The 23,380-nt window shown below is 47.8% G+C and overlaps 1 pseudogene; it reads left to right on the forward strand.

Annotated features, from left to right (window-relative positions):
* LOC135222353 (uncharacterized) overlaps nucleotides 1–23,380 on the forward strand; it is an 81,757-nt pseudogene that overhangs the window by 23,812 nt on the left and 34,565 nt on the right.

The following is a 23,380-nucleotide window of genomic DNA, read 5'->3' on the forward strand; positions in this document are numbered from 1 at the left end:
TACTACATGTGAATCCTTCTCAAACTTCATAATAAATGCTGCAGATAAAAGTATTCCAAAAACAAAACCAAAAACATTCCACAAAATCCCCTGTCCCATGGTGGAATCCAACATTAACAACATTAAGTAAAATAAAACATATATTGAGTCGCAATCTAAACAGACTCAAAACTCGCCTTAAATCACTCAACAAAATGCCCTATAGTATAAACATATTAAACAAAATAGTTATAACAAACATAACAATTAACCACATTAAACCACTATATAACAAATATACAGCCAAATTTAGAAAAACGGTAATAGCTGAAAAAAATCGCATCATGGAAGGAATATGTCTCAAACATATCTTCAAACACATCCACAAGGGATGTCTGCAAAAGATAAGGAAAATCAATGGAAAACATATAAGACCTCCAAGAAGTGCAATACATTTAAATGGAAAAATATACCATGATACTTATGAAATATCAAACATAATTGGAAACATTTTGAAAACATCAGTGCTTAACTCCAGCCTAGATACACATTTTCAAAGTATCAGAAAACAAAAAGAAAATATAATACTCAATTTTGAAACTCTTGAAGACCTGGAATAATAACTATATTTTTAACTGGATGAACTAGATAATGCCATCAACTCTTGTCATCCCTCTGCACCAGGATATGATAAAAATATCATTTGAAATGATAGAAAAATTAGCTCCTATAGCTAAATCATATTTATTAAAATTTTTACAATAGTATCTGGCTAAAACGTGTCTTTCCTGATAAATGGAAAAACATGCCATAATTATTCCAATAAACAAACCAGGAAAGGATGCAAGTAATCCATCCAATTATAGACCGATATCTCTAACAAGTTGCCTATGCAAAATCTTAGAAAAAATGGTTAATGCACGATTAACGTATGTAATAACCAAAGAATCCATTTTAACACCAACACAATCTGGTTCAATAGCTGGCAGATCAACCCTAGATCCCTTAACACATTTAGAAGATCATATCAAAAAAGGCTTTGAACAAAAGAAATTAACAGTAGCTATATTTTTTGATATAGAAAAAGCATACGATACAACATGGAAACATAACATCATGCAAAAAACTCCACTCCAAGGGACTAAGAGGCCACTTACCAATATTTATTAAGAACTTCTTAACAAAAACAGAACTTTTCAAGTAAGAGTAGAAAATTCCTACTCAGTAACCTATAAACTGGAAGAAGGAATCCCTCAAGGTAGTGTCTTGAGCTGTACATTGTTTGCTTTAGCAATCAATGACATTACTATAAATTTACCAAGTGGTGTAAAAAACAGTTTATATGTTGATGACTTTGTCATTTACTATACGAGTAGTAATCTGAGACATGCTCAGAGAGTTCTCAGTACTGCCATTTCAAATATATGTAGTTGGGCAAATTCAGTTGGATTTAAATTTTCAACTGATAAAACAAAAGCAATCGTCTTCTACAAAGACAAAAGGTGGATGAAGAACCAAACAATCAAACTGCATCTTTATAGCACTGAAATACAATTTTATTTTGTACAAAAATCAAGTATCTAGGAGTAATATTTGATCAACATTTAAATTGGAAAGAGCACATCAAATACATTAAAGCCAAGGGCATCAAAGCCCTTGCCATATTAAAAAAAGTTATCACACACTAATTGGGGAGCAAAGCGAGACATTTATTAATGATATATAAGGCAACAGTCTTATCCATAATAGATTACTGCTGTCCAATATATTCATCCGCCTCAGGAATCTGCATTAAAATCTCTCGATGCAGTGCACCATGAAGGCGTGCGATTGTGCACAGGAGCTTTCCGATCGTCCCCAACAAACTCACTTTGGTGGAGGCAGGTGTTTTGCCCTTAAAACATCACGTAAGGTTTAATAACAATACAAAGAGGTTTTCTTTCAATGCAAGCAGGATCGTCTCCTGCAAACTTACTGCTTCCAAAACTGTAATCAAGTAACAGCAGTTAATAGTACTAGCTCTTTCCAAAAAGAGCTAGATACATAATGAAAACATACATAATATGAATCCAATTTTCACCCACCAATGGAATTGCCACCACCATGGATTTTAAATAGAGTAAAGATATGTACCTCCCTGTCTTACCTACTCAAAAAACAAATGACAAGTACGGAAATGTACCGCCAACGTGCTTTTGAGCAACATTAGAAGAAAAGGCGACAAATTTATGATATATACAGACGGCTCCAAAAATAATGTTGGGAGTAGGAGCATCTGCATATTCGAAAAATATGTTAAGTAAAAAAAGCCTACCTTCAATATCATCAGTATTTACTGCTGAAGTCACAGCCATACAGATGGCTCTAGATATGATATCTGAGGCAAAAGCAAGTGTCTCTGTTATTTTCAGTGACTCACGTAGCGCTATAGATGCAATAAGACAGTATAAACAGGAAACCAAATAGTACAGGAAATTCAAATAAAAATTCATCAACTCCTCCAATCAGGAATATCAATGGAAATAGTTGGATCCCAGCACATGTGGAATAAAAGGAAATGAATATGCAGACTCTGCTGCCAAATTAGCCTGCACTATCCCTCCAACAATTTCATATGCCCCAGTGTCAGACTGGGTAAAATCAGTTAAAACATTAATTTACCAGGATTGGAAAGAAGAATGGGCCTCTGTGCCAACAACAAATAAACTTCAAAAATATAAAAACTGAAGTCTATGCATGGAGGACATCCTCACAGGAGGAAAGAGCAAAAGAGGTGATCCTAGCAAGGCTACGTATAGGACACACAAGATTCTCACATGGTCACTTGATGTCAACACCACATGCTGACCCGGAGTGAAAGTAACAGATGTCAAACACCATGACAGTACAGCATTTGCTTGTTGAGTGCCCAAATTGGACCCAGCAAAGATCTATTTATCTGCGGAGTCGGAAATGAAAAATATTCTTGCGGAAAGCAGGGATTTTTCAATTAATAAAATCATAAATTTTTTAAATAAGACGGGTTTCTCAAATAAAGTCTAATTTTTTTTTTTTTTTTCTTCTCAGATTGATCCCTCGAGAACCAGCCCGAGAAGAGTCTACTTGAGACTCAGAGGTCTGGAAAAAACTAACTACTATTAATAATAATAACCTCCACCAAGGGTGCCAATCAGCTAAGTATATATCTGACAGGAAAGTTCATGTACAAAAATGATATTGTTAAACTACAATAAAGTTTTGTACATACTTACCTGGCAGATATATACGATTAATGGCCCACCCACCGCCTCCCCTCAGGAGACAGGTGGAAGAGAAAATCTGACAAGCAAGGGGGATTGGATTCATACACCCGCCAACCCAGCGGCGGGTAAGGTAGACCACCTGACCTACCTGTCGCGTGTGCCGCGAGATTTGAAATTCTGTCGGGAACGTCGGAGACTATAGCTAAGTATATATCTGCCAGGTAAGTATATACAAAACTTTATTGTAGTTTAACAAAATCATTTTACTTTTAGATTTGTAATGAGCTGCTGTTAATTTTCAAATCTTAAATGACCAGTATAAAACTTAGTGCTTTGTTTTTCATGTGGGTAGTACTACATTGTTTCTGCTGTTTTTAGAACTCATCAGAATTTTTACCATGCTCTCGACAGTAATGCAACCACTTTGGGTGATATCAAGCAGATAACATCCTTGTTACAATCTTGGAGTACTCCTGCAACGTACATAGTGAGTGTGCAGATAGTTTCATCTGACTGCCAAGATGGTTGCTTTATATCTTTATCTCCAGTTTTTGGTAGGTGTTGTAATTTTGTTCTTTTGTCTTGAATTTCTAAACTGTATTAAAAATCAGAAGTAACAATTTAAGAATACTAATGAGTTCACATGAAAAAAAAAACTACAGGAATTACATTAGTATTAGTGGATCCAAAGCAAGTGGAAGAAAAGTAAAGGCAGAAAAGAAAGTGGGGGGGATAAAATGAAATGCTGTTAGGTGCCTTTAATACTATATAGTATGCCACACTGTAGGGAGTAACTATGTTCAGGATTTATACTCTAACTACCAGAACAGTGGACTTCCAATATTCATGGACTCTCATATTCACAGGTTTCTCTAGGGACAATATTTACCCATTATTTGCAGGAAATTCATGTATTTATGGTCCTCTTTTATGAGATATCCACAAATTACTGTATTTTCCTATTAATTCCACGATTAAATGCACTTTTTGTAATAAAACTATTAATAAAACCAGGTGTTAGCATCATTAATGGGTTTTTCTCGAGTTTGAACTAAGAAATAAGCAGTTTAAGCATTTTTGTTGGGGGTTCTAAGCATTCGTGGATTCTAACTATTTGGGGGGGGGGGGGGGGGTGTCTGGAACGCATCCCTCAAATATGGGGGGGGGGGTCCACTATATTGGATAGTCTGTCACAGCGCAATGGCAGATTAAGCCATGTTGAGTAAATTCTAATTTTTAAATATCCACTGGAATTTTTAAAGTTTAGTTTTCAGCTGATGTCTTGAAACACAATATATTATGAGTGACTGGATGTTCCTCATCATTGAATAACCACAATTCCTAGTTATGCTTAGTGAAGCTTTATTTTTTTTTTTTGCATGCAAGTCTGTGATAAGAGGGAACAGTGAAATATATATATAATAATGATTATATTGAATAGTGATATAGTATAGGCACTTGGAAAATTTCCTATGGTACTTAAGACTGTTTGTAACGTTGTTGGAAAAGCTGTTTACATTAATTGTATCTGTGTATTTAATATTGTGCGTTTCATTGTTTCTGACTGGAAAAACTGCTTTCTTTACAGTGATCGGAGAAGCCAGATAGGACTGTGGATTAGTGTGGCCTTTGTGTTATTTGTGATGTTTGTATTTGCATATATTGTAACCCTTCATCACAGAACTAAAACAAACAAAAGTAAGTGACTTTTTTTTTTTTTTTTTACATTTTCCTCAAGAAACTCATGCATTTTTTTTTATTTCCAGACTTTTTTTTTTTATAACTTATTTAACCCTTTCGCTTGCCAATGACTGATACAGCCATCATCCAAATTTCAATCCTTTGCATTTTGATGTATGCAAACAAAAAAATTAATAAATAAAATAATAAATTGTTCCGATACGTAATACAAACCCTCGGTCCTTTAACAATAGGAAGTAGCTAGCGGCAGCTGGAACGGTCGTAAGCTTCGAACAAGGGGAGAACGGTAGTTAACTGCTTGTCCGATCGTCGCGCGACTGAGAGGTAAACAAATCACTTTTGCTTTCAGCCGTGTGGAGATAGGACGTGTTCGTCATCGCTCTGCCCGCTATTGTCGTTTGCTTTGAGTATTCAGCCCTCTTTCTGGTTTAGTTGAGTGTGGATGAATTGTAAGTACTTGTGCATTTCTTTATTACATTGATTATCATGAGTGATCAAGAAATGGAGATTTCGCCGCGCCCCCCAGTCGCCCGTAGAGTGTGTCCCGGGCTGGAGGCGTAGATGCGGCGGATTTAGATTTTCGTTGACGTAGATCCACATGAGGTTTGTACTCGTTGCCGGGGGCGAGAATGCTCCCGGGAGACGAGCCATGTATTACCTGTATGAATTGGTCCGAGGCGCAGTGGGTTCTGTACGAGGGCAGGAAGAGAGACTTAGGCCTCCAAAGAAGTCATCGGAAAGCTCTCCAGTGACTCCTTTGGTAACTGACACTTCGTCTTCTTCCTGCCTCCCGGTCAGCCCCCACGTTTCGCGCCTTCCCTGTGGGGGGGGGGGGTAGCGGAGTCCTTCTCCTCACTCGATCCGTCGAGTGTGGAGGAAGGCGCCCGCTACCCGGACGTCCAGTTGTATTCGGGGTCTTCCGTCCGCTCTGGGTGGGGTTCGTCTCCCCCCAGGCGCGAGGAAACCCCTCTTACTAACCCGACTGTTGCTTCCGCAGATGTGCCACCAGTGAAGGACGACCTTGGACAGGTGTGGGAGTCGCTGGGACTGCAGGGAGTGCCAAGTATTCAGGGGTTGATTGAGCGGTTGGCGGGGTCGGCAGTGGTCACTCATGGTGTGGTGACCACTACACTACCATATAACAACACCAGCATATGACATGCCGCCGCATCTTGTGTATACGCCGCATGTAATGACAGTGACGCCTACAGCTGCGGTGCACAAACCCATTACTGCCGTGCCAAAGAGGACGGTGCCACCGCCACCTGGTTCTTTGTGTTGCCGACCCCGGACTTCCGCTGCCCTAAGAGTACCCCCCTAGACCTGCCGCCTAGTACCAAGAATGACGGTAGCTGCCGAACAGGACGCCTGGCTCTCCTGTGGTTCCTGCCGTACCTGCCCCTACCTGTTGCTGTCCCTACTGCTCCTTTTATTTCAGACGCTGCTGTACCCTGCTGTTCCTGCGTCCGTTCCTGCTGTTCCTGTCGCTCCTGCTGTTGGTGGTGCTCTACAGTCTCAGGTTCTTCCGGACAGGTGCAGTCGGGCCCTGTTGCTTCGGCAACTGCCCGGCTCCCTCCTGGATGGAAGACTGACGTCTGTCCTGCGGAGCCTGGCGAAGAAGAAGAGGAAGGTGTCGTCGTCGTCTTCTTCGTCGTCTGCTGCCTCCTCTTCCCCTTCGACTTCTAAGGCTACCCAGCCGAAGAAGAAGAAGGCTGCCTCCTCCCCCCCTAAGAAGACTCCTTCGGGATCTTCTAAGGGCCCGTCTCGCTCAGGCGATTCGGGGAGCTCTTTGCTGGTCCTCCTGTCCTCTTCGGGAACGGGGCCCGTCTCTTCCTCTGCAAAGAAGAAGACGACGGGGACCAGAGGTGTACCAGCCTCGGCTGGTACGTCCTCACCTGGTGTTAGCGGTTCTGCCGCTAAATCAGGATCCGTCTCGGCCGCTTCTCGTTCGCGAGAAGTACCGAGTGGACGCTCTTCCACGGGAGACCGTCCAGCCAAAGTTTTGACGCCCGAGCTCGCTCGCCGTCAAGACCGCGGCGCGGAGCAGAAGACTGGCGAGAGTCGTGCACACGACTCTCGCCAGGCCAGTGGACGCTCTCGCAGCGACCAACTGGCTGCTCGGGTTGACGTGACGGTCGCTGACCAGCCACGGGTTGAGGCGAGGGAAGGGGTCCCTGCGGCGTCGGTACCAGCCACGGCTGTACCAGCGGCTCGACGCGCCGAGAGGACGCTGGCCGGTCTCACCGCGACAGCGAGCCTAGCAGGTCACCTGACCGCCGCTCCCACAGGGACCGGGCGGAGACGGTAACCAGCAACAGCTCGCCTGACGCTAGAGATCAGCGTCGACGTTCTCAGCCGAGCGGCAAGGCTAGGCCTGCTGCTCGATCGCCACCGCGGGTTGACGATCAGCAGCAGCCCCCCACGCACGCTGGTCCTGCCAGCGAGCGAGGGGGGGAGAGCGTCAGGTTCTGCCTCTCCTGTACCTTCAACCTCCCTCAGGCTACACCGGGAGGAGCGACGGTACTAGGAGTGATCGCGAGGTGCGCCGCTCGCGATCCCGCTATGACGCCGTATGGATCAGGCACGGTTCTAGGACCGACCAGAACATACGCGCAAGTAGTTGGAGGTGACCGTCAGGGGTCTGCCGCTGTTCCTCCTTCTGAAGGAGGAGTATCTCGGGATCTGTTCTTGCTGGAGGGACTGGACGGTCCTACTCCGCAAGACGCAGTTACTCCCGAGATACAGAGGAATTTTGCAGAAGTCATTAAGCTGATTCGTCAGCATAATGACCTTGCGGAAGGATCGCCGCTACCACCGGCCGAGCCCACGTCCCGGCTCGAGTCATTTTGGGGTGTCCTAAGAAGGAACCCAAAATGATGGTGGGGCTGCCGCGATCGGAGCTTGCAGACCCGGTCCTGGATCAAGTCGAGAATCTCGTCTCAGGGCGAGAGGATTCGCTGAAATCCGGACGGTCTTCTAAGCTGCTTCCTCCTCCTCTACAGCGTCAGAGGCGATTTTACGTGCCTTCGGAAGACCCGATACTGCCAAAACAGGTTAACCCGGAGTTAGCGAGGCTGACTCCAGGTGTGTCCCTGCAGCAGCTCCTGTCGGAGAACCTCTGGTTTTCTCGCAGCAAGGAGGCACTTGCCCTGGAATCTACCCCTATGGCAGCGTTCCAGGCAGTCTCTTGGCTGGGGATTTGTGGTCCCTCACAATATCCAAAGTACGCGGCCGGCTCTGGGAGTTCTGCTCTCGAAGACGATGCTTCTTTCAGGAGACTGTGCCAGTCTGGAGGAAGAGCTATCTCTTACCTCGCCCATCAGACTGCTAACCTGTGGGCCAAACTTGGTTCTTCGACGTAGGGACGCAGTCCATTACCCGAGTGACCAAGGGGGCCGGGCGTGAGGCGGCACTCGGGCTTCGCAATGGACCTATTAGGATTGTTCCCCCGCCTCTCTTTCCCGGAGAGATGGTGGACGCTGCGGTGGAAAGGCGGGCGCACTGATGACAGTGACCGCTTAGTTCACCAGGCAGTCTCGAAGGTTACTGGGGCAATCTCGAGCGACTGCGGCTAAGCCTAAGAGTTTAGCTAGCGCTTCCACGGCGGCGAAGACGGTTGCACCGTCTAAGCCCCGTGTGAAGACTCCTGCTGTTTCGACTTCTGCCAAAGGAGGCCGTAACCAGCCCTCCTCCCAGCCCTCCTTTCCCCGAGGAGGTGGTGGGAAGAAGTCGAAACGAGGTGGGAAACGCTAGGGACGACGTTCCCCCTCACCTGCTGCCGGAAGTGGGGGGGTGCCTAGCGAGCCATTGGGCAACTTGGCAGTGCTACGGCGCCGAGAACGGATAGTAGATGTCCTTCGGGAGGGATATCTACTAACCTTCGAGTCTCGGCCCCCCCTCAACTCCAAACCGGTCCACTACAAACCTATGTCCGGGATCATCAAAGGACAATGCTCTTCGACAGGAGATCAAGACCATGCTGGCGAAACGAGCTGTAGAGATCGTGGAGGACCAATCACCGGGCTTTTACAGCCGCCTCTTCCTAGTGGAGAAGGCATCGGGGGGCTGGCGTCCGGTGATAGACCTCTCTCCCCTGAACCGCTTTGTTCGCACGACGCGGTTCACGATGGAGTCGGCACGCTCGGTTCTCGACTCGATCAGGGGGAACGATTTCATGCTTTCAGTGGACTTGAAGGACGCGTATTTTCAAATACCCATCCATCAGTCCTCCAGAAAGTACCTCCGCTTCATCTTCGACGGGACGGTGTACCAATTCAGGGCACTTTGTTTCGGTCTGTCAACCGCCCCACAGGTGTTCACGCGAGTGTTCACTCTGGTGTCAGCTTGGGCCCATTCGCACGGGATACGTCTTCTGAGGTATCTCGACGATTGGCTGGTCTGGCGGAGCTCCCGCTCGCAGTTGCTGCAGGACAGAGATCGACTCCTCAAGTTTTGTCGCGATCTGGGGATCGATGATAAACTACGAGAAGTCCGATCTCGAACCCAAGCAGAAGATGAAGTACCTGGGTATGCTGATAGACACGGTAGCAGGGCAGGTCTTTCCCGCAGACTTGCGTATCAGCAAATTCAGGGAGGCAGCCGGCGGTTTCCTGTCTCGGCAGGAACAGGCAGCACAGAGCAATGGCAAAGTCGTGATCGGCCATCTGTCGTCACTCGAGAAGTAGTCCCTCACGGGCGTCTTCACCTGCGGTCTCTCCAGTGGAGGCTAAGGGAGAGTTGGTCTCAGGCGAAGGATCCTCCTTACTTTCCCGTGGCTCTCACGGACAAGGTGAGGCAGGACTAGCCTGGTGGCTCGACGACAAGAACCTCTTAAGAGGAGTGCCCATACGCATCTCCCCCCCCCGGAGATGCTTCTGTTCTCAGACGCATCGATCGAGGGATGGGCGCACACCTGGAGGAGTTGCTGACTGCAGGTGTGTGGGACCATCACGAACGGCACCTTCACATCAATGTCCTGGAACTCAAGGCGGCGTTCAACGCTCTCCAAGAATTTCAGGACCGCTTGATGGGACACTCAGTGGTGTTGATGTGCGACAACACCACAGTAGTGGCATATATCAACAAGCAGGGGGGCTAGTGTCTCTTCCGCTTCACCATTTGACGGTGCAGGTGCACGAGTGGGCCACGGCTCACTCGATAGAGCTGTCAGCATGCTACATTCCAGGCAAGAGGAATGTAGTAGCGGACAAGCTCAGCCGTCGGGATCAGGTGATAGGGACCGAATGGTCTCTACACCAAGATGTGGCGGAAAGGCTCTTCAACCTGTGGGGGCGACCGGTCGTAGACCTGTTCGCCACCCGGCACAACAGAAAACTTCAGGTTTTCTTTTCAGCCGTGCCGGACCCATGGGCAGCTGCAGAGGACGCTCTCCAACACCCCTGGGACAACCTCTTCGTTTACGCCTTTCCTCCCTTCTGTCTGATTCGGAAAGTGATCAGTCGAGCGCTGGTCACTCCCAATCTCAGAATGATCCTGGTGGCTCCCAAACGACCTCAAGCCGTTTGGTATCCGGACCTGCTGGCTTCCTTCTTGCGGAACCGCACCGAACCGGAGAGCTACCCAATTGGCACAACCTTCTAGTCCAGCAGCCACACGTTCAGAAACGGTACCACCCAAGCAGTCCAGTCCTTCAACTTCACGGCTGGCTGTTATCCACCATCTCTTGCGAACGAGAGGCTTTTCTCGTAGCGCAGCAACAGAGATGGCTGGACACGTCCGACAGTCCTCTGCAGCTGTGTACCAGGGGAAGTGGGCCATCTTCTGTGGTTGGTGTCGTAGACAGGGTCTGTCTCCTCTCAGAGCCACTCTTCAGCAGGTAGCGGATTTCCTCGTGTTTCTTCGCCGAGAGAAGCTCGTCTCAGTACCCACAGTTAAAGGATATAGAACCGCCTGGCTCTCGTCCTAAAACTGAGGGGATGGACATCTCGAACTCGTTCGAGATCTCCTTGCTAATGAGGAGCTTTGAAAAGGTCTTGCCCACCCAGGGTGGGAACTCAGGCCCCCTGCGTGGGATGTGACTCTCGTCCTTAGGAGTTTGACTCGAAGACCCTTCGAGCCACTCCGAGAGTCGTCAGACAGGGATCTGACCCTCAAGACCCTCTTCTTGCTGGCCCTGGCATCGGCGAAGAGAGTAGGGGAACTACATGGTCTTTCTTATGATGTTAAAACACACCAGAGGCTGGGGATCTGTGACGCTAGATTTCGTCCCGAACTTCGTAGCCAAGACTCAGAATCCGTCGATCCCTGACGACAGGTTCGAGTCTTTCACGATCCCCTCCCTTCTGGACTTCACCGATAACGATGCGGATGAGATGCTGCTTTGTCCTGTGAGGGCGCTACGGCGCTATCTGAAGAGAACTCGACACCTCAGGCCTGAGTGTCGACGCCTCTTCGTTAGCACTGGGGTTACCAAGAAAGAAGTTTCCAAGAACACGCTTTCTTTCTGGCTACGTGAGGTGATCAGGAGAGCGTACGAGGCTGATGGTAGCGTCGACATCCGTACGCTCCGACCGAGAGCCCACGAAGTCAGAGGTATCGGACCCTCCTTAGCGTTCCGTAAGAACTTCTCTGTGGCGAGGTCCTGAAGGCAGGTGTCTGGGCCAACCAGACCACCTTCACGTCCTTCTACCTTCGGGATATTGCCCACAAGTCCTTGGATACTTTTTCCTTGGGACCTGTGGTGGCTGCTCAACACGTTGTGTAAGCTTACCCAGCACCCGAGCAGGCAGAACAGCATCGATTCCTGGTTATGACTGGGAGAATGAATGTGCGAATGAGAGTGTGACTGGCTTCTCTTCACCATCTTTCTCTACCTCTACCTGTGGGCAGAGGGATACGGTCGTCACCACGCTGGAAGGGAGTCAGATGCAGGTAAGCTACTCGACCGAGCTCCATCCTATCCCTTTAACTAGGGATAGGAGCGTATATCCACACTTTCTCCTACAAGGGGGAGGAAGTGGATGCCTACATGAGACAAAGCCATGACTTTATATTTGCTCATGTACAGGAACAAGTTCTTACAATGCTGGTACGAAGAGATACGCTTGCCTCTCTCTTAGTACTCGGCCCAGAGGTCTGACCATTGATCCTGCGGTGCACACCCCGATCAATCGGACAGCGGCTGGATCCCTCCCTCGCTCTACGACCAGGGAGGCACTCCAAGGATGGACGAACACCAGTCTGTTCATCAAAAGACTCAGATTCCTCCCACCAAGAAGTGAGTCTTCCTATTGTTAAAGGACCGAGGGTTTGTATTACATATCGGAACAAATGACAATTTGTCGAAAATTGCATTTTTCCTAACTATACAAACCTGAGGTCCTTTACATATAGTCCCTCCTCATGCCACCCCTCACTCTGCGTATTTCGCATGGGCCAAAAGCAAAAGTGATTTGTTTACCTCCGCGCGACGATTGGACAAGCAGTTAACTACCGTTCTCCCCTTGTTCGAAGCTTACGACCGTTCCAGCTGCCGCTAGCTACTTCCTATTGTTAAAGGACCTCAGGTTTGTATAGTTAGGAAAAATGCAATTTTCGACAAATTGTCATATTATTCATATGCGGAACAAACCTTTGGTCTTAACAAGAGGATATTTTGTTTAAGTAACTTAGCAAATAATTACATGGCTAAGTATTTCTAAGTACTGGTAGCTAAAATTTGAAAATATCGGTAGTGATTCTTTTGTTTCAGTGTAGGTCGGTACCCCGCCCACTACTGAGGGAATAGGAAAACAACTCAGCAAAGAAGCTCAATTTTATTTCTACCAGCTTCCAACAAAGGTCGTGAGCTGTAGCTTTCTTTGAGTTTGGATTTCTTTGTTCACCGATAGTTTCCAATACCTTCAGTGAAGTACTCTGATTCTTTTGTCATTTCCATTCAACGTTTATTAACTAGTCAAGTGTAATTAACAGTACTTTGAACAATTCAGAGCTTTTAGTCTGTTATTTTGAGATTTTCTCTAGTGATGTCTGACTCTAGTAAGTCGAGTGTCCGTTTTTGCAGCAAAGTTGCAATACATGGTTAACTTCAGCAAAGTATGATCCCCATTCTGTTTGTGTTAGATGTAGGGGTCAAGTTTGCACTAGTATTGATTTAACTTGTAATGAATGTATAGGCTGGGATAAAAAACAATGGAGGGTTCTGTTTCTTACCGTTCAAAGTTAGAAAAAGATAGGAAGCATAAGGCTACTGCTAGGTACAAAAGGTCTTTAGCTAGCCAGGAAACTTCCTCTAGAGTGCCTGTAATTCCTGTTTTGTCCCCCAAGTCCAGTCTTTCCTCTTTTCCACCTATTCGTGCTCCAGACTTCCATGCTTCCGATCCCAGTGCCATTGCCAAAAGAAAAAAGAAAAAAGTGTTTGTGGAGGCGCTGGCTGTCCGTCCCGCCGATTCTCTTAGGCAAAGGTCCCTGACATACTCCTCAGCACCTGGGAGAAGTCATACCGGAGGCCCAAGGGAAGTCGGTGGGGTCTGCCCATGGGCAGTCGGCCCCTCAGTCACACCTGTAGATGTTCCCATGGGTAGCGAAGACAGCCACTGAAAGGTGTCTTGGACCGTGGTCATCATCTTCTTCAAGTACGGATTATTTGAGTCCGGAGAAAAAGTGACTTTTTCAGACCATTGAAAAGGTTTGCAGTGGACTCTAATTGTACCCATCGGGTACCACTTAAGAAAGTAAAGGAGGTTAAATCTTCTTGTTGTTTCTGGGATAGCCCAGAGACTTATTCTTTGGATAATTCTGATAAACTTCCAGTTACAGTTCACAAGCGGCCTAGGACACTAGGGCGCGAGTTGTCTCCTGCTGTGGCTCCTGTATGTGCTGTTCCTATTAGCCATGTCTCTCTTTCTGAGTGTATTTCAACTCCGAATCCCTCATTGATGCAGGAGTGCCCATCGGCGTCTGAGACTTCAATGCATGGACTTTCAGGGGCACAGGAGCAACCCCCCCCTAGCTCCAGAGCTCCCTTTTCCACCTGAACCAGAGTCGTTCACGGCACCATTTCCACCCATAGCTCCACGTATTTCGTCTTCTTCAGTCGGCCCCTCATTTGTCTAATGTATCTTCTGCGGAAGAGGAAGAGATTGCTACAGATTCTAAACTGCCATCAGCTTATGAAGCTCTTTTGTGATTTTCCTTGAAGTTATCCCAACTTTTTCAAGCCAGCTACTCCAGCCCCTCCAGCTTCAACTCTTCAGATGAGTAAATTTTCTTCAGTCTCGTGATCTCCCTCAGTTAGTGCTTTCTATTTCAACCAAGAAAGCTATGTGAGGATGAAAGTTGGCTAGCAGAAAAGAGAGCACAAGGGAAAGCAGTCTTCTCTTTCCCTCCTTCTTGCTTGAATAAGAGAAGAGATTTGTATTATTTGACTGGGGAGTCTCCCTCTTTGGGTGTTTCTGCCTCCGCCTAAGGGGACTTCTCAGGACTTACTGAGTCTTCTTGGATATCAGGCTTTCACAGCAGTAAAAATCAGGTCTCTCGGCTGAGATCGACCACTCCTTTTAAATCTTTTTAAGATTTTAAAAGTTATTAGTTTTATGGATTGGACTATTGGCTCTCTTGGTAAGAAACAGGATGCTTCAGCAATTTTTCCATCTGCTTCTTCCGACCTCTTAGGAGTTCTCGTGTTTGGAAAGAGGCATAGAGACGGTTCCTGCCAAATCACTTCTACCTTTGCTATGTCCATTCTTAAGAAGCGTGAGTTATGGTGCTCCTTCATGGCTAAAGGAGTTATACTTCAGTCCAGAAATCAGCTCTTCTGTTCTCCACCGCTGGTTGCAAATATTGTTTCCTCAGGATGTTGTTAGTGGGATCGCTCTGATTTGCAGAAGTCAACCCAGGATTTGCTCTCCTAATCATCCAAGCATTCCAGGAAGACTGGACTTTGTCCTAAGTCTACTTCTCCCTTGCAAACAGTTACCCTTTCATGGGGGCAAACAGAGACAGCATCCAAGTCAAGAGGAAAATGAAATCCGCTTTCTATTCAAAACAATTAAGAAGTCTTCTCAAAGCCCACCCCTAAGCAATGAAAACAGTCTTTCTCATGCAGCTGTAGGTGCCAGACGCCATCATTTCTGGCAAGAATGGAGCAGAAGAGGAGCAGACCACCCTTAGTCAAGCAACCCATTACGTTGAAACCGTACTCTCTCGGCTCAGAGAAGTATTCTGCTCTGGCGACGAGGTGTTGCTTTTCTAAAAGAAGTAATCAAGAGAGCGGAGGACCCACAGACCAAGGGCTTTTACAATTGACTTTTTGTGGTCCGGAAGTTTTTAGGCGGCTGGAGGCCAGCCCTGGATATGAGTGCGCTGAATGTCTTTTTCTTGAAGACAAAGTTCAAAATGGAGACAAATTGCTCAATTCTTGCTGCCATCACCAGAGGGGACTGGATGGTCTCCATAGACATACAAGATGCATACTTCCATGTTCCCATTCATCCAGACTCAAGGCAGTACCCGAGATTTGTCTTCAAAGATCAAATCTTTCAGTTTCGGACCCTATGCTTCAGTCTATCTACAGCTCCCCCAAGTGTTCACTCACATTCTGGTCCCCTCTGGACGGGTTGGCAAACATGATTAGGGTCAACATTGTCCTTTATCTGGACTATTGGCTTCTTCACTCGGTGACAGAACTAAGCTGCATGAGAGATCTACAAAAGACTTTGAAGTTAGCCCAGGAACTTGGTCTTCTAATCAATCTGCCAAAATCCCAACTAGTCCCGACCCAACAGATAGTGTATTTGGGAATGACTCTGGAGACTCTTCTTTTTCAGGCTTTTCCCTCCCCAAAGAGAGTAGTCATGTCTTCACACAGTAGACAAGTTCCTATCACTCCCAAAGTACTCTGCTAGAAATTGGATGAGCCTGCACAGAACTTTCCATCGAACAGTTCGTTTCGCTGGGCAGACTTCATATAAGGATCCTTGAGTTTTACCTTTGGTCCCAGTGGAACAGGAAAAAGTTCTCAGACGACTTCATGTCCCTGATTTCGCTGGAAGTCAAACAACATCTGCTTTGGTAGAGATCAGAGAGAAGACTTCTGGAAGGAGAGTTGCTTCCCTGGAAGGAGAGTTGCTTTCCCCTCAGAACCCAGAGCTCAACCTGTTTGCAGAAACAACCGACGTAAGTAGGGGAGCACTGCTGGGAAACAGGGAAGTCTCAGGAATGTGGAACTCTCAGGAATGTGGAACTCAGCTCAAAAGGCTTGGCACATCAACCTGAAAGAGCTGACTGCAATCAGTCTAGGTTTACAAGCTTTTGCTCCAGAAGTCCGAGGTTGGATAGTGGCAGTAAACTGGGACAACACTACAGCCCTCTCGTACATTGCCAAGCAAGGAGGGACCCACTCTTCTCTGCGAGGCAGTGAGAGACCTTCTCCTTTGGGCCCACTCAAATCACACAAAGCTGGTGACAAGGTTTGTGCAGTGCAGGATGAATGTGTTAGCAGACCAAATCGGTCCCAAAATCAGGTCATCTCTACAGAATGGACTCTGGATCCAGCAATTCTGCCTAGACCTTTGGAAGTTGTGGGGAAGACGATGATCGACTTGTTTCCAACCGCCAAAATCACTGGCTTTGACTTTATTGCTCTTCAGTGCCGGATCCAGCGGCATGGGTAGTGGATGCCATGCTTCTGGACTGGTCACACAAGGAACAGCCTTTCCATGGCCTACTAGAATGATGAGGGAGTGCTACAAAAGTTCTAGTCACACGAGCATGAATCAGTGATCCTCATAGCTATGTTCTGGCCTCTCAGGGAATGGTTTGCTGAACCGGGTAACCCAAAAAAATGAAAAAACTACTGAGACAACCACACATGCCAAGGTTCCACCATGGGGACTAATTCTACTCTGGCTCTGACAGGATTCAAAACTGTCGTCTGACTCCTCAGAGCAAAGGGTTATCGATAGCAGCTGGAGAGGCGATATCAAAATAGAGGAAAGTCGCCCTCCAACATCTACCAGTACAAGTAGAACATTTTTGTACATGAACTTTCCTGTCAGATATATACTTAGCTTACGTCTCTGACGTCACAACGGATTCTTTGGACTGACATTTTTGGTGAAGTACCTTATCCTTTGGCCTGGCATATGCGATTGTGGACTGGTTTTTTGGATTTTTCTCTGGTTTTTTCTTGTGATGGCCGATTCTGAAGTTAAAAAATCTACCATGTTTAGAGTGTGCTCTGTGAGTGAATGTAAGGTGAGGCTACCTAAAGCCTCGGTAGATCCTCACAATGTATGTATGGGATGTAGAGGAAATGAATGTTCTTTCAATAACCCGTGTAAGGAGTGTGAAAGATTGGATGAAGATGGATGGAAGTCTCTTTCTTCCTATTTAAGGAAGTTAGAGAAAGATAGGGTCCGTAAAGCTTCTTCAAGAAGCTCCAGTAGATCTCGCATTAGCGAACTTGAAGTAGAGAACCCTGTTGTAGAGTTAGTACCTTCTGTTTCAGCCCCTGCTCCCGGCATCGAACCTGAAGATACGCCTTCGGAGGTAGCCTCCATGAGGGCCACGATTCGTAGCATGGAGAGCAAAATACGCTCATTAGAAGGTAAGAGTGATAGTGCCAGTGAATTGGGCAGTGCCCCTAGTGCAGTGGAGGGTGCATCTGACTGGTTCACTAATGCTTCCAGGCCTAGACCTCTTCCAGACTCCCAGACCCAGTGGAGGAGGAAAGTCAACAGCCGCAGGAAGGTTAGGGAGAACCCCCACCGGTCAGGCGTCCCCTCGGCAGATCCTGATGTACGTTCCCAGGCTGTCTTGGATCGAGCCTCGCGCCCTCTCAAGAGAACCTGGAAGGCGCCTTGCGCCCTTCCCTCCAGCCCTGAATACTTCTTGGAAGAGCCTGAGTTAGAAGTCAAGAGACCCAGGAGATCGCAAGAGCTCTCATCTCCTTTCACCCTCGAGCCTCGTCCCCAGTAGAGGCTTTCGAGAGATCTCCGGCGCGTATCTTAGCTGGCTTGCAGGTACAGATTTCGGCTCTGGCGGACTCCTTGGCAGGGAGGATGTCTCGCTCCCGGTGAAGAAGTCTAAGAGAGACCTCGTGGATATCTCGCCTCTTGCAGAGAGGTACCAAGAGCCTCGCAGGCGCTCTTCGATCGATCAAGAGTCTGATAGGAACTACTCTCCGAGTAGGCGCTTTTCGCCCCTGAGCAGGCGCCAAGAGCCTGGGAAGCTTCTCGCGTCGAGCAGGCGCTCTTCTCCTGATAGCCGCTCGTCCAGAGTCAGACACCTGGAACAGGACAGGCGTTTCTCCTCATGCAGGCGCTCTTCGTCAGGGGTCCGTTCTCCTCCTGGCAGGCGCCAGGAGCCTAGTAAGCACCAGGAGTTTTGTAGGCGCCCCTCTCCAAGCAGGCGCTCTTCTCCAGGCAGCCGCTCTCCCTTGTACAGGCGCTTGGAGCCTGGTAGGCGCTTTTCCCCTAACATTCGCTATTCGCCAGAGACCCTCTCTCCTCTTGGCAGACGCCGAGAACCTAGCAGGCACCAAGAGCCTAGTAGGTGCCAAGAACCTAGTAGGCACCGATCTCCGAGCAGGCGCTCTTCTCCAGGTAGCCGCTCTCCTCTGGACAGGCGCCCAGAGCCTAGTAGGCGCTACCCGTCTGGTAGGCGCTCTTCGCCTGAGAGCCTCTCTCCTCGTGGCAGGCGCCAAGAAGAGCCTAGCAGGCGCTCTTCTCCTTGCAGGCGCTCCCCTCTAGACAAGGATTTAGAGCATGACAAGTGAGCCGCTTCTAGTAGGCGCTCTCCTAGAAAGAGCTCTCCTCCAGGCAGCCACTCTTCCCTGGACAGGCGCCCTTCAAAGGATAAGCGCCCTTCTTCTGAAAGGATGGCCTTCCCTTCCAAGAACGTTCATGGGTCTTCGGTTGAAGAGGATCAAAAGGCAACAGATGAAGAGTTGGCCAAGGATTCTTCGGTCTCTTCATACAAGAGGTTACAGACCTCCTGTTACAAGAATTTGGAGACGCCCATGCTCCTGTTGCTCCTCATTCACTGTTTTCGACTTCTAAGACAATGAAGACTTCTTCATATGTGAAAATGAAGCCACCATCTCGATGAAGAAGGCCCTTAGAGGTTTTGGGGATGGTTGGTCTCCAAGGAAAGAGAAAAGGAAAGGACTGTTTTTTCTTTTTTTCTTTGCCCGCCTTTCCAAGCTGACGGGAAAGATGGGGAACCTTTGGGCTTGGTTCTTCCCTCCTCCGCGGACTCGGACTTCTCTTCGTTGGTGGATTCCGCTCGTAGCTCGGCTCTTCTTTCAGCTAAGACGACGTGGGGAATGAGTGAGTTGGACCACCTTCTGAAGGGAATGTTACGGGTCCTTGAAGTATTTAACTTCTTGGACTGGTCCCTGGGAGTTTTAGTGAAGAAGACTCAATCCCAGGAGTCCCTTTTGCCTGAGGATCTACATAGTGTCCTGTCTTGTATGGACAAGGCAGTGAGAGATGGTTCTAGCGAGGTAGCTTCTCTTTTAGGAGCGGGAGTTATCAAGAAGAGGGTGGTGTACTGCTCTTTTCTAAGAGTTGGCCAAGGATTCTTCGGTCTCTTCATACAAGAGGCTTACAGACCTCCTGTTACAAGAATTTGGAGACGCCCTTGCTCCTGTTGCTCCTCCTTCACTGTTTTCGACTTCTAAGACAATGAAGACTTCTTCATATGTGAAAATGAAGCCCACCATCTCGATGAAGAAGGCCCTTAGAGGTTTTGGGGATTGGTTGGTCTCCAAGGAAGAGAAAGGAAAGACTGTTTTTTCTTTCCCGCCTTCCAAGCTGACGGGAAAGATGGGGAACCTTTGGGCTTGGTTCTTCCCTCCTCCGCGGACTCGGACTTCTCTTTGTTGGTGGATTCCGCTCGTCGCTCGGCTCTTCTTTCAGCTAAGACGACGTGGGGAATGAGTGAGTTAGACCACCTTCTGAAGGGAATGTTCCGGGTCCTTGAAGTATTTAACTTCTTGGACTGGTCCCTGGGAGTTTTAGCGAAGAAGACTCAATCCCAGGAGTCCCTTTTGCCTGAGGATCTACATAGTGTCCTGTCTTGTATGGACAAGACAGTGAGAGATGGTTCTAGCGAGGTAGCTTCTCTTTTAGGAGCGGGAGTTATCAAGAAGAGGGCGGTGTACTGCTCTTTTCTAACTAAAGCGGTTTCTCACGCTCAGAGAGCCTCTCTGTTATATGCACAGCTCATCGCCTGCAGCTGTTTTCCTTTAAGGAAGATTATCCAAGACATCTTGACTGCCCTCTCAGCGAAGGCCACGCAAGATATGCTAGCACAGTCAGCTAGGATGCCTCGTACATCCTTCCAAGCAAAGCCCAAGAAGGAGACACCCGCAAGGCAGGAGCCCTTTCGAGGGGCCCTCCCTCCCGATCCTCTTCCTCTAGAGGAACAAGACCTCCTAAGAGAGGAAGGACCTTCTCTCGATCTATTAGATCGAAGAAGTAGCTCCCAAGTCCTCCAGACTACAGTAGGTGCCAGACTACTGAGATTCTCAGACGTCTGGGCCCAGACGGGGGCGGACAACTGGCCCCTCTCGATCGTCAGGAAGGGGTACCTCATTCCCTTCATATCAAGACCTCCCTTGACCACAATCCCAAGGGAGTTGGTGGCCAAGTACAAAGACCCTTACATGAACCAAGCCCTTGCTCTAGCAGTAGAGCTTATGCTGGAGAAGGAAGCTATAGAGCTAGTGAAAGAGCCTCATTCTTCGGGTTTTTACAACCGCCTCTTCCTAGTTCCCAAAACCTCAGGAGGATGGAGACCGGTTCTGGATGTAAGCGCCCTGAACGTCTTCGTGAAGAAGAGAAAGTTCGCCATGGAGACAACGTCTTCAGTTTTAGCAGCTCTTCGCCCCGGGGACTGGATGGTGTCCCTAGATCTTCAGGACGCTTACTTCCACGTGCCGATCCATCCTTCTTCACGGAAATTCCTAAGGTTCATGTGGAAAGGAAAAGTTTTCCAATTCAGGGCCTTGTACTTCGGCCTCTCTACAGCCCCCAAGTTTTTACGGGGCTCATGAAAAATGTAGCACAATGGCTACATTTGGAGGGAGTGAGGGTTTCCCTCTATTTGGACGACTGGCTTATCAGAGCCAAATTGAAAGAAAGATGTCTGGAGGACCTTCACAAGACTTTGACCCTGGCAAGTTCTCTGGGACTGTTAGTGAACTTCGTAAAAATCTCAGTTAATCCCAGCCAAGATCGGATTTATCTGGGGATTTCGGATGGTTTTCTGCCGGATTTTCGGGCAATATTCACTCTCCAGAAAGGATAACTCGATGTTCCGAGAAGGTCGCAACCTTTCTAGAGAAAGATGTATGCACAGCGAAAGAGTGGATGAGTTTGTTGGGGACGCTCTCCTCGCTGGAGCAATTCGTTTCTCTAAGAAGGTTGCACCTGAGACCACATCCAGTTCTTTTTGAACCAGAACTCGAACCGCCTGTCTCAAGATCTAGAGTTCCCCTTCAAGATCTCGAAGGAGATAAAGAAGGATCTTCTCTGGTGGGCAGACCCTCTTCGCTTCGTGGAAGGTCTATCACTGCACATGCCGAACCCCAACCTAGTATTGTTTTCCAACGCGTCGGACACAGGTTGGGGAGCGACGCTCGGTTCGAGGGAAGTGTCAGGCACCTGGGAGGGGGAACAGGTGTCCTGGCACATCAACAAAAAGGAGTTGATGACGGTTTGGCTAGTCCTAAAAGCCTTCGAGTCCCTCGTCCGGGATGCAGCGGTTCAGATCAACTCGGACAACACCACAGCCCTGGCATACATCAGGAAGCAAGGGGGGACGCACTCCTTCTCCCTGTACGAAACAGCAAGGAAACTTCTGCTGTGGTGGAGGAAAGGAGGATAAGACTCCTCACCAGATTCGTGCAGGGAGAAAGTCAGGGCCGACCTTTTGAGCAGGAAAAACCAAGTCCTTCCCTCAGAGTGGACTCTTCACTCGGACGTGTGCCAGGAGCTGTGGAAGACGTGGGGCTGACCTCACTTGGATCTATTCGTGACCTCCAAGAACGCGAGGATAGACCTCTACTGCTCCCCGATATCAGACCCGAGAGCAGTAGCGATAGATGCTTTTCTGCTGGACTGGAAGCATCTAGACCTTTATGCGTTCCCCCCTCCCTTAAGATTCTGGGAGAGACACTAAGAAAGTTTGCATCATCGGAAGGGGCAAGAATGACATTGATAGCTCCGTTTTGGCCCGCCCAAGACTGGTTCACAGAGGTACTGGAATGGTTAGTAGACATTCCTAGATCCCTGCCACTAAGAATCGATTTGCTCAAACAGCCCCACTTCGACAGGTATCACAAGAACCTCCCCGCTCTCAATCTGACTGGATTCAGACTGTCAAGAGTCTCGTCAGAGCGAAGGGTTTTTCGGCAAAGACTGCAAGGGCTATTGCCACTGCAAGAAGACCTTCTACCATCAGGGTCTACCAGTCGAAGTGGGATGTCTTTCGCCGTTGGTGCAAGAATCAGAAGCTTTCCTCCTCCAGTACCTCTGTGACCCAAATAGCAGACTTCCTCTTTTTCCTGAGGGAAAAATGCGGTCTGGCGGTCTCAACCATAAAGGGTTATAGAAGCATGCTAGCCTCAGCGTTCAGGCACAGGGGATTGAACATCTCGGAAGATAAAGATCTCCATGACCTGATAAGATCTTTAGAGACTACTAAGAAAGTCTAATTTAACCCCAAGGTGGAATCTCGATGTAGTCTTACTTTTCCTGAGGTCCTCAAGATTTGAACCACCTCAATCAGCATCATTTAGAGACCTAATGATGAAGTCCCTGTTTCTCATGGCTTTGGCTTCGGCTAAGAGAGTAAGTGAGCTGCAAGCCTTAGAAGGAAGTGTAGGATTCAAAGGAGACTCCGTTATTTGTTCCTTCCTTCCTTCTTTCTTAGCCAAGAACGAAACCCCTCCACTCCTTGGCCCAGGAGTTTTGAGGTGAAAGGCTTATCCTCCCTCGTTGGGAGTAGAAACAGAGAGGACTCTTTGCCATAATAAGAAGCCTTAAGTTTTATCTCCATAGAAAGAAAAAACTAAGGGCAATACGGACAACCTCTGGTGTTCTGTAAGAGATCCCAGTAGGCCTTTGTCAAAAAATGCTCTGGCATTCTTTATTAGGAACTTAATAAAGGAAGCTCATGTGGCGTGCGATCAAGACCATTATAAGCTCTTGAAAGTCAAGGCTCATGAAGTGAGGGCCATCGCCACGTCTTTGGCTTTCAAGAAGAATATGTCGCTTCAGAATCTCATGAAAGCGACTTTTTGGAGATGCGACTCGGTCTTCGCCAACCACTACCTTAGAGACGTGAAGATTACGTATGAGAAGTGCTTTGGGTTAGGCCCATACGTATCAGCGGATTCAGTGCTGGGGCAGGGAGCTGAAGCATATCCTTTTTAATTATTTCCCCTTTTTAGGTTTTGTGTGTTTTATGGTTGTATGGAAGAGGATGCA

The sequence above is a fragment of the Macrobrachium nipponense genome, chromosome 3 (genome assembly GCF_015104395.2).
Source record: "Macrobrachium nipponense isolate FS-2020 chromosome 3, ASM1510439v2, whole genome shotgun sequence".
NCBI classification, from domain to species: Eukaryota; Metazoa; Arthropoda; class Malacostraca; order Decapoda; family Palaemonidae; genus Macrobrachium; species Macrobrachium nipponense.